This window comes from Lynx canadensis, chromosome B1, assembly GCF_007474595.2.
Source record: "Lynx canadensis isolate LIC74 chromosome B1, mLynCan4.pri.v2, whole genome shotgun sequence".
In the NCBI taxonomy this organism is placed as follows: domain Eukaryota; kingdom Metazoa; phylum Chordata; class Mammalia; order Carnivora; family Felidae; genus Lynx; species Lynx canadensis.
Window position 1 is genome coordinate 143,841,976 of NC_044306.2, and position 16,208 is coordinate 143,858,183.

The 16,208-nt window shown below is 43.6% G+C and overlaps 1 protein-coding gene across 2 annotated transcripts in view; it reads right to left on the minus strand.

The window, feature by feature from the left end:
• SHROOM3 (shroom family member 3) overlaps positions 1–14,134 on the minus strand; it is a 184,985-nt gene extending 170,851 nt beyond the window's left edge. For both annotated transcript variants that reach the window (XM_032592966.1, XM_032592964.1), the window contains exon 1: positions 13,908–14,134. The gene's annotated coding sequence lies outside the window, so the exon portion shown is untranslated. The remainder of the gene's footprint in view (positions 1–13,907) is intronic.
• Positions 14,135–16,208: the final 2,074 nt, after the last annotated feature.

The following is a 16,208-nucleotide window of genomic DNA, read 5'->3' on the forward strand; positions in this document are numbered from 1 at the left end:
AACTGTCACTGAATTTTCTTCTTTCTCTTTTATAGCAAACAATTATGGATGGTTAATTTTTTAAAGAAATGTTCATTTGTTTATTTTAAGAGAGGCAAGGAGAGAGAGAGAGAGAGAGCAGGGGAGGGGCAGAGAGAGAAGGAGGGAGAGAATCTCAAGGGGGCTCTGTGCTGTCAGCACTAAGACCGACACGGGGCTTGATCTAACAAACCGTGAGATCATGACCCGAACCGAAATCAAGAGTTGGACATATAACTGGCTGAGCCACCCAGGTGCCCTGGATGGCTAATTTGAAACACTTTGAAATCTTTTTCATTTCTTACTCAAAGGCATAACAGATTTCAGAGTAGTATGGAAAACAGACTTTCCACTTTTCTCTGTTTGGTTTTCAGACTCAGTTTGATCCTCGTGTTGCTTCACAAGGATTCGGGGGCAACCAAGAACAATAATACTTCATGCTTAAACACGGAGTTCTTATCCTAGGCCCTTTAACAATATTAACTCCTGAATTCTCATTATTCCTCTTTTTGCAGGAGAGATAGAAGGACACTAGTTGTTTGTTTTCAATTCCAGAGTGGCATAAAAACATTTTCAATCTGTAAAAGCATAAATGAAGGCACTTACGAAAACATCACACCTGTGGGCAATGAAAACTGGCGGTACCAACGGGGACATTCCAGAGCAATGACCAAAGTTACAGTCGCCAATGTCTTATCGAGACTATTTCTTGATAAGAAAGTTAAGCACATTTTCCTTGGGTGCAACCGGCCGCTGAAGCCTCATGCTGGGAGTTAACGATAAATATTCTTTGTTGAATTATTAAATGTAATACCAAGGGTAGCTTCAGTAGCCTGAAGCTGGTCATGTGAAAGCCAAAAGTACCAGAGTTCTCTGCATTCTTTCTAGTGGTTTCTATAGTATAATAGTGTGCTCCTTTAGCCTGAATATAATTAGCCCGATATCCCAAGGCACGTCGGGAAGGAGCAATCAGTGTATGTCACCTGCCCTCTGACTCACATGGCATCATGGCGTGCACCTCTTGTTCCTGGGGCCAATTCATGAAGAAGACAACATGGCGTGTAGTCTCTACCTAACAGATGCAGGCCCAAGAACTAATTAAAGTCTGCAAAATCAAGTTGTATCTTTTCTTAATGTGTGAAATCGGCATTAAAAAAAGAACAACAGCGGGGCACCTGGGTGGCTCAGTCGGTTAAGTGTCTGACTACACCTCAGGTCACAATCTCGTGTGGTCCGTGAGTTCAAGCCCCGCGTCGGGTTCTTTGCTGACAGCTCAGAGCCTGGAGCCTGCTTCAGATTCTGTGTCTCCCTCTGTCTGCCCCTCCGCCACTCACACTCTGTCTCCCTCTGTCTCTCAAAAATGAATACATGTTAAAAAAAATAAATAAACAAAACAAGAACAACAGCAACAACGGCCACCTCTACCACCACCACATAGCCAGACCCTATGCCAAGCCCTCCACTTTCATTGTCCCTTAACCTTCATAACAGCACTGTGAGGTAGGTCCTATTCCCCCCCATGCTGTAGATGAGGTTCATAGAGATGTGTCCTGCCCCAAGCGATAGAAGGCGATGAACTTGGAATTCAAACCCAGAAACCGTTCATCTCCAAAGCCTGAGCTACTCTACCATCATGGGAAGCACGGGGGGACAGAAAGAATGCTGCTGGAATGTCTGCCATCAGCAACAAAAGAAACAAAACCCTGCTTTCTCCAAAAGAATGGGAAAAGGTTTGGGGTTCTCTAGGCTTCTATCATTTTACTCTTTAAAGCAAGAATAAGTGTGACGAACTAGCTTTCTACAGCTGGGCATTACTCTGTGTCTGTCTTGAAAGGACTGATGGTCTACGGCAGGAGGTTTTGTTGTACTTGGACAGGGTAGTGACAATTTCTTTTAATATCAATTGCTTATTCTCTGAAGGGGCACAGCTCAAGATCAGGGTGTTTTTCCTCTGTCTCAACTACTCAAGCTACTATTGAAGCCTTCCTTTTAATCTTTAACCATAATGCTTATATAAGGAACTTTTTATTGTTATTCAGTCAGTAACACCTTACCAAACTCTATGTCAAAGTTCTTGGGTTTATCAGTCTTTGCGGGGAAGCTATAACCTCCCATTGAGGTGCTGAAGATAAAAACCAGGGAATCATCCTAACCGCCTCTCTCTCCCTCACCCAAAGAGCCAACTTGTCATCAAGTCTTCCTATTCTACCTTCTGGATATCGAATCCACCCACTCTTCTTGCCCCACCATAGCCTACGTGACTGCTCATCTGGACCAGTCCTCTCTCACTAGTTTTTTTTTTTTTTTTTTTCCCTCCAGAATTGCCATCTTCCAAAATGCAGCCAGAATGGTCTTTCTCAAACACAGATCTGATTTTTGTTGCTGGTCTGCCTTTTAAATCCTTCACTAGCTCCCCATTACCTTCCGGATCCTGTTCAAACTCAAGGGCATCCTCACATATGCTCCCTAAAGAATACCAAATACATTCAGCCCACGCGGCACCTTGTGCAAATCAGACAAAACAACTTCTTTTCCAGGTGGTTGCCGCTGCTCCAGGGGGCAGGGCCTGGGCTGGATTGCAGCCCTGCTCCCACCCCATCTCTGCCTCTCTTTCAGTAGGTCACAAGCAGACAGTCGGACCCACAGCCCTGCCTTGAGGATCTGCTCAAGTACCTCTTTGTTTACCTTGTCTAGAAGCCTTTCCTTACCCACTAAATCCATCTACCTAACTCCTATTCTCCCCTCTGGAAAACAAGACCCTCATCTTCCTACAAGAAGCTTTCACCTATTCTACACCGCCAGAAAAACTCTAGGCTACCATGGCATGCCTGTTATGGATTTTCTTGTCTATTCCTCCCCACCCCGAGATGCTGCATTCTGTGAAAGCAAGGACGCTGTCTTTCAGACCTGCGTGCCTGTAAAGCCTAGCACAGTGCCTAGGTTGGTGCAGACCAACGGTTCTGAATGTCAAATGTGCAGACCAACGGTTCTGATCGTCAAATGAACGATGCCTCCTCCTCCCAGCTACTTAGTCCTGTCACCGTGTAAGACCCCCAGCCACTTGAAGATTAGGCCATGGGGTCTGCTTCCTCAAATTACATAATCCCTACTCAAAGAACAAGAAGGCAGATCTCATTTAGTAATTATTTCATTAGCCTATGATTAAGAAGAACAAACATCTTGGATTTCAACTTTTTGTCCACTTCTGACAGTTCACTAATACACCTGTCATTGACTATTTAGTCCTTCACTGGATCCTGCTTCTTTCTTTAGCTTTCCCTTCCCTCTCCCAGACTTGTTCTACTTAACATCCAGCCAGATAGGGGGGTGCATGGGAATTTGTGGTACTCTCTACTTTCACAAATGTTTGGACATTTTTGTAATAAAAAAATAAATATTAAAAAATAAAGAGGGCAGCTGGCTGGCTCAGTCGGTTAAGTGTCCGACTTCGGCTCAGGTCATGATCTCACAGCTCTTGAGTTTGAGCCCTGCATCGGGCTCTGTGCTGACAGCTCAGAGCCTGGAGCCTGCTTCGGATTCTGTGTCTCCCTCTCTCTCTGCCCCTCCCCCACTCATTCTCTCCCTCTCTCTTTCTCTCTCTCAAAAATAAACATTAAAAAAAAAGAAAAACTACTTACCCATACTCATTGAACCACAGGCTTGACTCTTACATTTCTGCCTTTCTTGGGATTTTCCTTATCAGTCCTCCTTGGTTCTCCCAATTGCCATCAGGGGCAGGTCACACGGATTTCATTTATGACTTCACTCAGCAACCCTAGTCTCCTCCCCCTCAAATCTCTCACTATTTCACTCCTGATATGAACCCAGAATTCTCTCTCTTCTCCTATTTAAATTAGGCCAAAGGGAGTGGAGCCACCAGACTTTAACTCCCTGTCAAAGGCACTTATATATCTGAAATCTAACCATTTTGCTTATGAAAAATATACTTTTCAATTGGATACAGAGCCATTTTAGGAAGGACCGGGCAGGGCTATCATGTGTTTTTGTCTGAGACAAATGATATTGTCTCCTTGCTCGCAACTATTCTAGGAGAACATGGCCCTGCCCAAGCCTTCACCGAAGGGATGAGGCTGGACCAGCTCGCCCCTGGCTACCAGTTTGTTGCCCGTGGTGCTTGGAACTGGAGCCCAGAGGCTGAGTTAACCAGGTGAAGAAAGCTCAAGATCTGTGAGGGAATCTGGAGTAGAATCCAGTGACAGCTCTTTGGTGAGCCAGGGCCACACATAAGCCCATATGAAGAACAGAAACCCTCAAGTCTGAGAACATGCATCAGACAGCATTTTGTTGCTATTATTGAAAGTGATACAAGTGACATTGGACCCACAAAGAAATTGAAGCACAAATGGGAACTTCTTGGGAAGGGCAAGAATGGAGGTGGCCTCAGGGATTAAAAACTATTGTCAGCTTTTCCCTTCCCCTATCAGGTACCACCGCTGTGTGTGTGTGTGTGGGTCCCCATCATACACACACACACACACACACACACACACACACACACACACATATATACATGTGTATATATATATATGTATATATATATATATAAAATGTTTTCTATAGAAATAGGATTCTTAAGTGTGTGTGTGTGTGTGTGTGTGTGTGTGCACGCGCCCTTCTTCCTCACAGACATAATTCTGTTTCAATTGCAATATCAGATGACCATGTATTCAGGAAGGTGTATCCTTCCATAGCCCCAAGAGATAAATCATTCTTGATCTACACCAATCATGGCATTCTGACTTCATTGCCAGTTATTAGTCTATTCATGGGCATAGGACACAACCCTAGCTAATGAGATCTGACTCAAAGAAAAGTTTGCAGGAGGGATTTTGGAAAAGCATTCTTCATTCTTGATAAAATACACAAAACTGAGACTCCTTCCTGCCCTTGGACAAAATTGTGTGAGTATATGATGCCTGGAGCTGCAGCAGCCTTCTTGTAATCATGAGGGGGCAGATCTGGGGATGAAAATCATCATGCTAAAGATGGTAGAATGGAAAGAGATGAGCCTGGAGCCTTGACGACATCACTATGCCATTCGATTAACCGTGGAACCACGTTTTCCAGGAAGCTAGTCTGCAAGAAGAATAATGGAACTGATGTTTAAAGTCAACTAAAATGAGGGACTATGCAATCCAGTGAGAAAGTGAATAGCTGCCTACTTGCCAAATCATAACAAACGCTAATGGTTAGTGTTCTCTTACCATGTGTCAGGCAGTGTTCCAAGTGCCTTAGACGTATGGTCTCATTTAATCTATACAACAATGCAACAAATAGATACTTTCATTATTTCCTACTTTTCAGGTGACTTGATAAGGTCCAGAAATAGTGAATAATTTATCCACGGTCACAAACTCAGCAATGCCAAGGGGGGAACTCACACTAGGCTTCTGACTCCTTCTGACTGAATCATTTGGTTAAACCTGAAGAGTTCCTGGCTTCCTACAATTGGATTTCCATAAGCTTCTTTCATATCTGTGCAAAGAACCCCTTTTTTAAAAAAAATTTTTAATGTTTTATTCTTGAGAGAGACAGAGCGAAAGAAAGCAGGGGAGGGGTAGAGAGAGAGGGAGACAGAATCCAAAGCAGGCTCCAGGCTTCGAGCTGCCAGCACAGAGCCCAACGCAGGGCTCAGACTCACCGCAAGGTCATGACCTGAGATAAGTTGGACACCCAACCCACTGAGCCACCCAGGCACCCCCAAAGAACCTTTTTTTAATCCGAGCTGGTATGAGTGGGTTTATGTTCACTGTACCCAAATATTCCCGCAGGCACTGGCATTGGCCAGACTCAGGCTTTCTTTCTCCACCCCATAATAAGTCTGTGAGTCTCAATATCCATATGTTAGATGCACTGAGTCCAAATCCCACATTAAAACTCTGAGTCAGGGGAATTCATGGTTCCCTAGTTTGTCCCCTCCCCAATTCTCATGTGGCAGGTGTGTCTGAGGGCACAACTTTTTGGGGGAGCGCACTTTTATGGGCACTATTTCCAGTGGGATGTGACTACTAAAATGTCAATGGACACCTGACAAGGGATGCAACTGTTGACGCTGGTTCAAATAACTGCCCTATTAAACCCTCACATCTAATTGTATCTGTTTTGTAACCTCAAAATTTTTGTGTTAAGTGACAGCCCACAATCACATATGTCTCTGTAGCTCCGTGCGATCAGGAAGGCATTTCTATGGCCTTCCTACTGTTTATTCATGTCACACCCTCACTCCCTCACTCATTCAACAAATATTTGAGTATCTGCCATGCCCCAGGTACTATGCTAGGCACTGGGTATCAACAGGTTACATTCTCTGCCCTCACAGAGGGCAATAAAGTGTAATGATATGCCAGATCACTTGTTTCTCTAATCCAGAGGACAGCCACGACAAATGAAAAAGGCACACAGGACCAGACAGAACATTTTGTGGGCATATCCAATGTACGAGTTAAGAGTGCAGACCCTGCCGGCCGACTGCCTGGGTTCAGTCACAGCTCTGTCACTGCGTGACCTTGGATAGATTAGTTACTGAACTGGTTATATCAATTATATAACGATTAAATGGGGATTAAAAGTGTAGCTGTGTTCATAGGGTAGTTATGACAGCATTTTAATAAATCATGTAGAACAGAACAAGTATAATACAAGTGTTAGTTCAATAGAAAAAATGAGCTGTAGCCTGTTCCACCCACTGATCATAACTTAGCAACTTTGCAGCAAGCAGTAGTGCTATGACAACATGCTAACCTCAGAATCTGCAAATGGAACATAGCATGGTCAGCCCCGGGGAGGACCGGGACTCCAGACGCCAGGACCAGGGCACCGCTGCAGGAGTCTGACCAGCCTGGCCACCCCTTACCAAAGTAAAATAGAGCTTCTACAACCAGTTGTTTCTTGCTCTCAGAATCCCCACACTAAGATGTTGGTGAAAGAGAATTTGGGGTGCCTGGGTGCTCAGTCAGTTAAGCTTCCAACTCGATTTTGGCTCAGGTCATAATCTCACGGTTGGTGGGATCAAGCCCCACAGCAGGCTCTGTGTTGACAGCACAGAGCCTGCTTGGGATTCTCTCTCTCCCTCTCTCTCTGCCCCTCCCCCACTCATGCTCTGTCCATCTCTCTCTCTGTCCCTCAAAAATGAATGTTAAAAAAAAATTTTTTTTAAAGAGAGAATGTAAGGTGACTTTCCTGCAGAGTTCAGTTTTCAATAAGCAGATCTTAGAAGAAAGGAGAACCACAAATTTGGAAGAAATTTTTGAAGTCAAGCTGGAGTCCAAATGTTGGACAACCCCCCTGACCGTTGGTTACCCATCCTCTCCCGGAACATTTCCATTGATGAGAATGTACATTTTTTAGAGAGCCTTTCTCTTTATTGCTCATCAAGTTGCCGTCAAGTTTTTTCTTTAATTGTTTCCAAACCATTTATTTTGGTTCTGGAGCAAGGATAGCCCCAATTCTAAATGGTGGTCTTCAAATGCCTGGAGAAAAGGTTTCCCTCTTTTCTAATTTCTGAGCTAGTCATCACTTGACATGAGTTATGACCCATATCCTTCAAGTTCAAAGGAGGACATCAATAGAATCTAGACACTCAAAGGTGTGTCCGGGAAGGTTATCTTGAGAGAGGGTTCTTGAACTGCCTTTGAAATCCAATCTTGCTTCTGGGCTCTGGAGAGAAGGAAAAGACCCTGATTCCTCATTTTCATTATATCTGCAATACATTCCTTCCCTCCTCAAATCCTGTGGCCTAGAGAAGGGTATTGACATCAAAACTCAAACATGAGTACATTACAATAGCATATGAATTCAGTAGAATTCAATAGGATTTTGTAGCTGAAACTTAAGCCAAATGTCTCAAAATACACCTGTCCTTGGAGAGTATGGACTTTGTACTTTCATAATAGAAACAATGGTTTGGCTGAAACAAGGCCAATTTTTATTTTTTATTTATTTATTTTTTTAAGGCCAGTTTTTAAAAAGTACACTTTTCCCTCTATATGTGTGAAGATATAGAATTGGGACCTTTTTAGGTGATAGAATTGAATACTTAGGGAGCCAAGCTTGAGAGTTTAATTCTCTTAAGAACAATCGGTTTTGATCTGAACAAAGCTGTCTTCTGTGTGCTCACATCATCCTGTATTTAAATCCCAGGTAGCAGTAATAATAAACAAATGGACAATTGCTAACCATTATGGAAAATTTTCTATGTCATTGGCACTCTGCTAAAGGCTTTACACAAATGATTTCATTGAAACCTGTCAACAGAACAGCTCAGTGAAGTAAGTCATAGGGTTCATTCAGAGGAAAAGCCAAATGCCTTCTGGTGGCCCAGAAGGCCTTGACCTCTGTCCCTCCTTACACTGGCCTCTCCTCTTCCTCACACAAGTCCTTTATACTTTCCTCCCAGGGCCTTTGCACCTGCTGTTCTCTCTGTTTCCAGTGCTCTTCCCCAGCTCACCATAAGCCTCGTTCTCTCCCCTCCTTCAAGCCTTTTTTCAAATGTCACCTTGGTGGGGTCTTCTCCAACATCCCTCTAAGAAACGGCAATATCCCTCTCTGCCATGATATGCCTATCATATATCACACTTCCCTGCTTTATGTGTTTCCATGAAAGTTATCATTTTATAATCTTCAACACAAGTCACATTTTTGGGGGTTTGTTACCTGTCTCCCTTGACCAGAACGTGTGCAAAAATTTTTGTCTACATTTGTTCATGACCCTAAACCCAGCATCTAGAAGTAAAGCTGGCACATGGTAGGTACTCCATAAATATTTACCGGTTAAATTTTTTACATGGGGCAATAGGCACAGAGAGGGTAAGTGGTCTGGCTTTTTATAGAAAGAAAGACTTCTTAGGAACCCACAGTCCAGATGTCCGTTTCCTTTGACCATCAGGGGCAGTATATCAGATCTGAATAATACTTCATGAGTCGAAACACACACCATCAATCAAGAATATAAAGAAGTGTTTTACATATGTTCTATATTCAAGAATGGCATATACGTACGCCTGTTGGAATATCTTGCGACTCCCCTGGGACATTTTACTTGGTAAGACTGGAAGGAAATTTTAAAACGTCAAACTGAAAACGGAAGAGGATATAAAGTTCTCATGAAAATATTTTCGCAGGGTTGTACAACGGCAAGAGTGACGGCCTGTAATCCTCCTTCATAAATGCCATTCACATTCAAGGATTGTTTCCCCGAGTGCCTTTTATGTGATTACATTTAACCTTCCACACAATGCAGAAATCCAATTGGCAGATGAGGAACATGCTCTAAGAGGTTGCTTACCTTCCTAAAATAGCCCCATAAGTGCCAGAACTTGGGATATAATTCTCTTGTCTCTATCTGGTGTACCTGCCCCTGTGGAAACAGCTGCTTCAGGTGTTCATCATTTTCCAGACTCTCCCATCAGGAGGAACAAACTTGGTTTTTGTAGATGGCTAATTTAATGCCTCATCAATTGAAAAATAACAAACGACAGACACTACTTCCCCTCTGTCTTTTTTAAAGGGCTACTGTTAACACAGATTCAAGAGACTCATATTGGAACACACATATGGTCACAGGAAAACTAGCACCTTTGTCTGAAGTTCATTTCACTAACTAAACAGCCAGGCTTATAAAGCTCACGTTATTACAGAGGGAAAAATGCAGCTGCCGACAGGGTCGTTAAATGCAACAAACACCAGGAAAATCTCAAAACACCGACCACTTTTTTCTGAACCATGTATTTGCCAATTTTTTCTCCACGGCTTTGGAAACTTGTTTCCATCTCTACCTTTTTTCCAAAAAGAATTCTACCGTAGGCAAAAAATAAAAAAATAAAAAAATAAATTAAGACCTCAAAACCAAGTACAAATTGCTCATTTAAAGAGCAGGAATTAAGGACATGGGGGCTTTTCTTCCTTAAAAGCTCATCATTCTGTAGAAAGAATCCGAATCCTGTCCTGATTCTTCGTGAGCAATGGAGCAGTTTTGGGTTTTGTGTTAGTTAATTTTAATTAAAAAAAAAGGGGGGGCACCATTCTTGAGAAGCTGTTGCTACGAGACTTCCTGAGCCTCAACAGATGGCCACAGAGCGGTTCTCAGCCCTGAGCTCTGGGCTGTGAAGCCCTCCACTCAGGCATACCATTAACATTCCTGAAATACCTTTGGAGACGATGCGGGCCAGCGCCCTCAGACTGGCTCACCCGCAGCTCCTGGGCTGGCCTCCCTTCTCAAGGGGCCCAGGCTGAAATCTGTTGTAAACGAATGATCAGGCCTCTCTAGGAAAAGGCCAGAGCAGAGAGGTTGCTGTCCTTCTCTGTTAAGCTTTGGACAAACATTAACAACAAATCCCTGGGGTCGTGAGTTGTTTGGGTGAGCACGTGGGCACACATACATGTGCACAAATACATGTACACATGTGTGCACATGCACATGCACGCACACCACCCCCCATGCCCCATTCACTTCCTTGTTTGTAAGCCCCTGACCCCCTCTCCCAGCCACAGAGTGATCCAGTTAAGACAGCAGCATATTTTTGGACTGAAGCATTTTTAGTGCCCAGACAGAACTGCTGAGCGAGAGGTTTAGGGCTTTCTGATTTCTCTTTTGACAGAAAGACAGAAAAGGAAGGTGCAGCGCATAGGATTTGAGTTTCTACATCCTCGCTAGTTTCTTGGTGCTATTGGACAAATCATTCCCTTTCATCACCTTTCTCTCTCTTCCCAACTGCCATGATGATACTGACCTACATGCATCAGATGGACGGATTAATGAGGCGTGTTTAATAAACAACCTAGAAACCACTGCATAAATATCAGGTCAGTAAGACCAGCCTCCACTGCTGCCAGGGAAAAGATAAGGCAGGGAGTTGGGAGACCGGACCTCGGGGTCCGAGTGCCGGGACCACCCCCCTGAAGGTCTGGTCTGGAATGCTGACCACAGTTATTGGAGGAAAAAGTCTCCTGGTAGCTTTATTGGTCACTGAGGAGCTTTGGTACTTAGAAAAAAACAAGGATTCTAAACAGCCATAGCTTTTCAGGGTGGGGCTCATTTAAATTCTATCCCCAGAGCTGTCGCTTTAAAACCGGGTCTGGACTGTACAAGAAAAGTCCTACTTAAAGTATCTGATGCCAGTGCTCACTGGATCACTTGACAGAACATCAGAGCAGTCCCGAGTTTCAGTTCACAGAAGTTTTTTAAAAGCTTTTTGCCCAATGATATCAGATGATAAGCTACAAATACCACACGGTCTCCATCATTTGACATTTATTTTTTAGTCCTGTCTGCCCAACTAACAGGCCTGACACTGCTTAAGCTCCTGCCTTCCAAAACCGTCCATTTGTCCTGAGGAATGGTCTCCCCTTTGTCTCCCAAATGTGAACATTAGGATTGCTGGAAAGGTGTTTTTTGTTTTTTGGGTTTTTTTTTTTTAATATGCCTTTTAGAGGTTTGGCCTAACAAGGAAGGCCATTTTTTTCCTATTAACCAGACATCAAAATTAAAATGAAGCTACCTATAGAGGAGTAGACATGAAAAGCTGCTTCTTTTTCCATGTGTCTGGAGCTAAGGACCCAGCTTGTTTGTCTGTCGCTGTGGCCACAGCACATTGAGCAAAGGGAACTTTCACCCAGCTGTTCTGGCTTCTGAGCTCACAGGCCTGCCCAGCTTAGCAAAGTCAGGGGCAAAAGGCTGAGATCAGGGCCATTCAGAGGGAGGGAGGGAGGGAGAGAACAAGAGGGGGAGGGAGAGAGGCGGCTGACGTAGGCAGCTTTCATTTGCATAACTGAATGTTTCAAGCGGAGCCAATGGGACACACAATGTGTGTCTGGGAGGGGGAGGCTGAGTGTGCTCTATTATGTCCCATTGTGTGTTGTCCACAACACCAGAAGGGACCTTCACCAAGCTGCACTGGAGGGAGTCAGGCAGGCATTCCACAGTTGTAGAAGGGATACTTTTAAAAATTGTCACCGGAGAAAAAATGAATTTAAGGTATTAATTCCCTGTCCCAATCTAACTCTCTAACGCTATTGTTCTTGGGATGAAATGTATGCGTGTGTGTCTTAACAACTGTGTTAAATTACATATTTGGGGGTCCCCGAATACTGTGCAGATATGTACAATGGCTTTCTATGTGAATGTGAAATGTGGGATTTCCATGCCTTCATTTTTAACCAGAAATAAAGAAGTTTTTCGACTAACTCCGTCTGCCTGTCTGTACCTTTTTAAATCACTGGGGTTTTTATGAATAGTGTTTTGTGGGGATTTTTTTAAAGATCATGATTAGAGCTAAGATAATATTTGTCCTCCTCCATACAAAAATGACTTGTCCTTGCCCCAGGAAATCATCTTTGGTTTATACACACTCTAGGTTGTAATTCCTAAGGGAGGGTAGATTTTTGAAATTTAAATCGATGCTGAATACACAATATTTATTTAGCTTTCCAACATCCATTTCTCCTTTAACTCCCTCGACATTTATAAATTTACTTGGCATCTACCCCTACCTACCAACCAATCTAATTTTTCACTTATCATCAATCACCTGTGCTATTTGCACACACATAATATTTAAAACAGGGTGACCACACCCCACCCCATGGGTAATGTTATTCTTGATGCTTTCATTCACCAAAGCAGTCATTTTTAGTACTTATATTCAGTATTACTACTGTGCTGAATGTATTAGAGGAAAGTGTTTTTAGAAAAACAAGGTAGCTAACAGATGAGAAAGATGGAAATTTCCAACTGGCTACAAACATGGTAAGAAAAAGATTTATTTCAGGATAATTGACGTAGCTTGCGAGGGAACGGTTTCTGAATGCTTGTCTGCTTTTCCACCACCTCTATCTGTACTCTCCATTATTGTTTACTACTTGAACAAATCATTCCGAGCTGGTGAATTAAGAAAGCTTTGTTTCATGGACGGTGTTTATATCTTTGGAGTTAATACAGTGGGAAAAGTAGTCTCAGAACCTCTTTGGATTTATAAGTGGACCTTCACCCACTTGTAGAAATTTCTCATTAAAAATATCAAAATCAAAGGGAAAATCACTTCCTCCCTATCACAACAAAACAGGCCAGGGGGTAAACACTAGTCCCAAGCCACTAGCCTTTTTGCCAACCTTGAATTAGTAAACCCGAGCATTATTACATGTATGCTGATAGCTGCCCAAGAGGGGAGACAGGACGGTCCCTGAAGTATCTGTCAATCAACTTACAAGGCAAATGAAATCAGGACAGACCTTAATATTCCTAAGCATGTCACTGTTGCTCGAATTTAGGTGCTTGAATTTAGAAACTGCCTTTTCCTCAAACATCAGGATGGGCGAAGCGAGCCAAGCAATACAATCAAACCCCTCATGGAAGTGAAATTCACTAATTCTACCATGTTGAACAAACCTTAGAAAGAAAAACTGCTTTCGTTATCGCAAAAGGAAAAGTTAAAGACAGCTTTAAAAATAAGTGGTAATTAGAATCAGATTATAAATTCTGGGGTTGCATCATTGAAAGGAGCCAAGATAGTCAAACTGACTTTATCTTATTGCATGAGCTGGCATGTGTATTTGCTGGCCTTGATTAAAAGTTACTTTATTCTGTCATCACTTGGGCGTCTCATCAAATAGGAAGGAGTGCACAGTGAGGTGTCAACTGCCTGCAAGGGTCACAACAACTTGTCGAGTACCCCCCTCCCCATTTAGATCTTTATTTATGCCTTCGGATCACTTTGCCAACGCTTCTGACAGCCGAATAACATAGTGATTTATCATAAAGGTCTAAACTAAACAACGACCCTACCTCTCTTTCATTTACCTTCCCAATACTGGCACTTCTGTCAAGATCAATGTAGAAATAATGTCGAGAAATATCTGGTTTAAAATGGACTTACCTTAAGGACGTCTAGGCGGGCAGGTCCGTTGTCCTCAGTTATCTGTTGAACACCTCTGTCCAGCATGACACTGGGCCATGCTGGCCTGCCGAGGGGGCTCAGTGGCTTGGGGGGAAGGTGACCTAGAGGCACAATTCTGGCACGGAAAGAAGCCACGGGCACCAGCCCCAGGAAGGCCAGAGCTAAGACACAGGTGTTTGACACCACCGAGGCACCTCTGCTCGGAACCTGCAATCAAACGGCTGCCCTGATTAGGCAAGTACAAAAGGCAGTTCAGATTACAACCCTCCTCCCAACCAATCGCCAGCCAGCCTGCCTGACAGCAGCAGGCCCCCTGTCGTAAGGGGAAGTACAAGCGGCCAGAACCTGAGAACCGGTTTCTACGGCGGCGGCCAGGTCCCGCGTGCGCTCCCGCCCTGCACGCTGGAGAAGCTGTTTGTCAGACTGTTGTAAGGGGAGCTTGTGGTAACTGGCAAGCCATCTCCTGCCCTTCCCCAAAGAGTGTCTCTCCAGGTCCTTTGACCTATAAACACCACGCACCCTGAGTACAAAGTGAAGGTAAGGAAGAATGAATGGCTTTGGTAGCTTTAACCACTGAATGCCCCTGTCTGCTCCCTCCCTCCCCTTGCGATTCTCCACTAGGGTTTCTCTGCAGCTGCATAAGTTCAATTTTTAATTAGTTATGCTTTGTGCAAGCAACAGTTTCTCATAGAAACTAGGAGAAGGCAAGGGAGAATCAAATAAGAAGAAAAATCTTTCCACGGCTCTTGTGTCCAGCAATAAAATTCAATATTGTAAAAATCACCTCCGACAGAAAAACGTATAAACACAGTGCTTATAAAGCAAAACAATGACATTACAGCACTGCGTTTTAAAATTCAGCACAAGTGAAGTGCCATGGAGTTCACCTTTGTGGATGGAGTCCTAACAGGTTTCCTAAACTACAACCAGCTAAAGGAATTTTGCTTGAATCTATCATCTGAGCCTCTGAGGCCACAATCCTTTGCAGCTGTATGGAGAAGTAGTGCTTGATTCAAGTTTTGGTATTTGCCCCAGACTGTACGGGTCAGCTTAACAGTAACCATAGACACAAAGAGAGAGAAAAGGAATAGCGCACACGGAAAAAGCCAGTCTTCAAGTGTGTCTGAGTGCGCGGGTATGTAAATGCATTTTCATCAGTTTACAGCTGCTGTGGTGGGAAAAAACAAATTATAGGATCCACAGCTAATCTGTAAACCTTGCTACAAACTCGTAAGAAGACTTTTACATTATTTTTTAGGTGTGGAAAAAAAGAAGAGGGAAAGGGAGCATGCCCCCAGAGACCTGCTTGCGCGTGCACACGCACGTGCGCGCACACACACACACACACACACACACTCAAACAACAGAAGTCTGAAATCACAGAAAGCATTACAGTCTAAATACAGTAGTAATCTCCATTCCAGACACCAAGAAAGTCGAAAGAATCCCTGAAGGTGTTGTTACATTTCAAAGGTGAGACTAATTTTATTTAAAGACAGTTCCTGTATTAACAAGAAGGGCTGTCTCTCCAGACTGTTCCACTTGAATTCCAGAGCTATTTACGTATCTATACTGTGAATTCTAAGGAAATAGGATTGAGGCAAGTGCAAGATGGGAACGGTGGTCAGGATGGGGCAGAAAATCATCTTGCAGAAGACAGACATCCCACTGGATCATGTACCACATGCGTTCTTCCCAAAGTCGCCAGCTATCCTTTTAAGAAGGCAAAATCCTTATCCCGGTTTTGTTTTCCTCCCCTACTCTATAACCTCCCCAGACACCACAACTGAATTGCACGTCCTTCCTTCCTAGGCTACCCCCACAAAGCCAGAGGTCAAGAGCAGCCGGGCCACAAAATTCATTTTGAATGTGTCAAATTTAATGACCTCCTGCCGCTGACCAGGAGCTTGCCTCCGCAGCACAGAATGACAACTGGCTACTCTTGACATCTGTCTATCACAATCACCCATCTAATATGGGAATGCCATTCCCTCAAATGGCAGAACACTCAACAATGGTTTAAACGAGCCAGATGTCTCCTCCCTCTTCATTTCACCAGGGTTTTTCTTCTAGTCCTGCTCTGCCCAACCCCAGCTCACTTCAAACCCACTGTCCTCTAACTTCGCTGTGGCAACATCCTCAACAGGTTAGTGGCTCCGGGGGACTGTGGACATTGTGTAAGGTCTTCATGGCTGCTTTGTTACATTAGAAGAGAAGATTTCTTCATGTGGTTCTTTACAGAAGCTAAAACAAGCAAGCAAGTAAAAGAAAAAAATATTA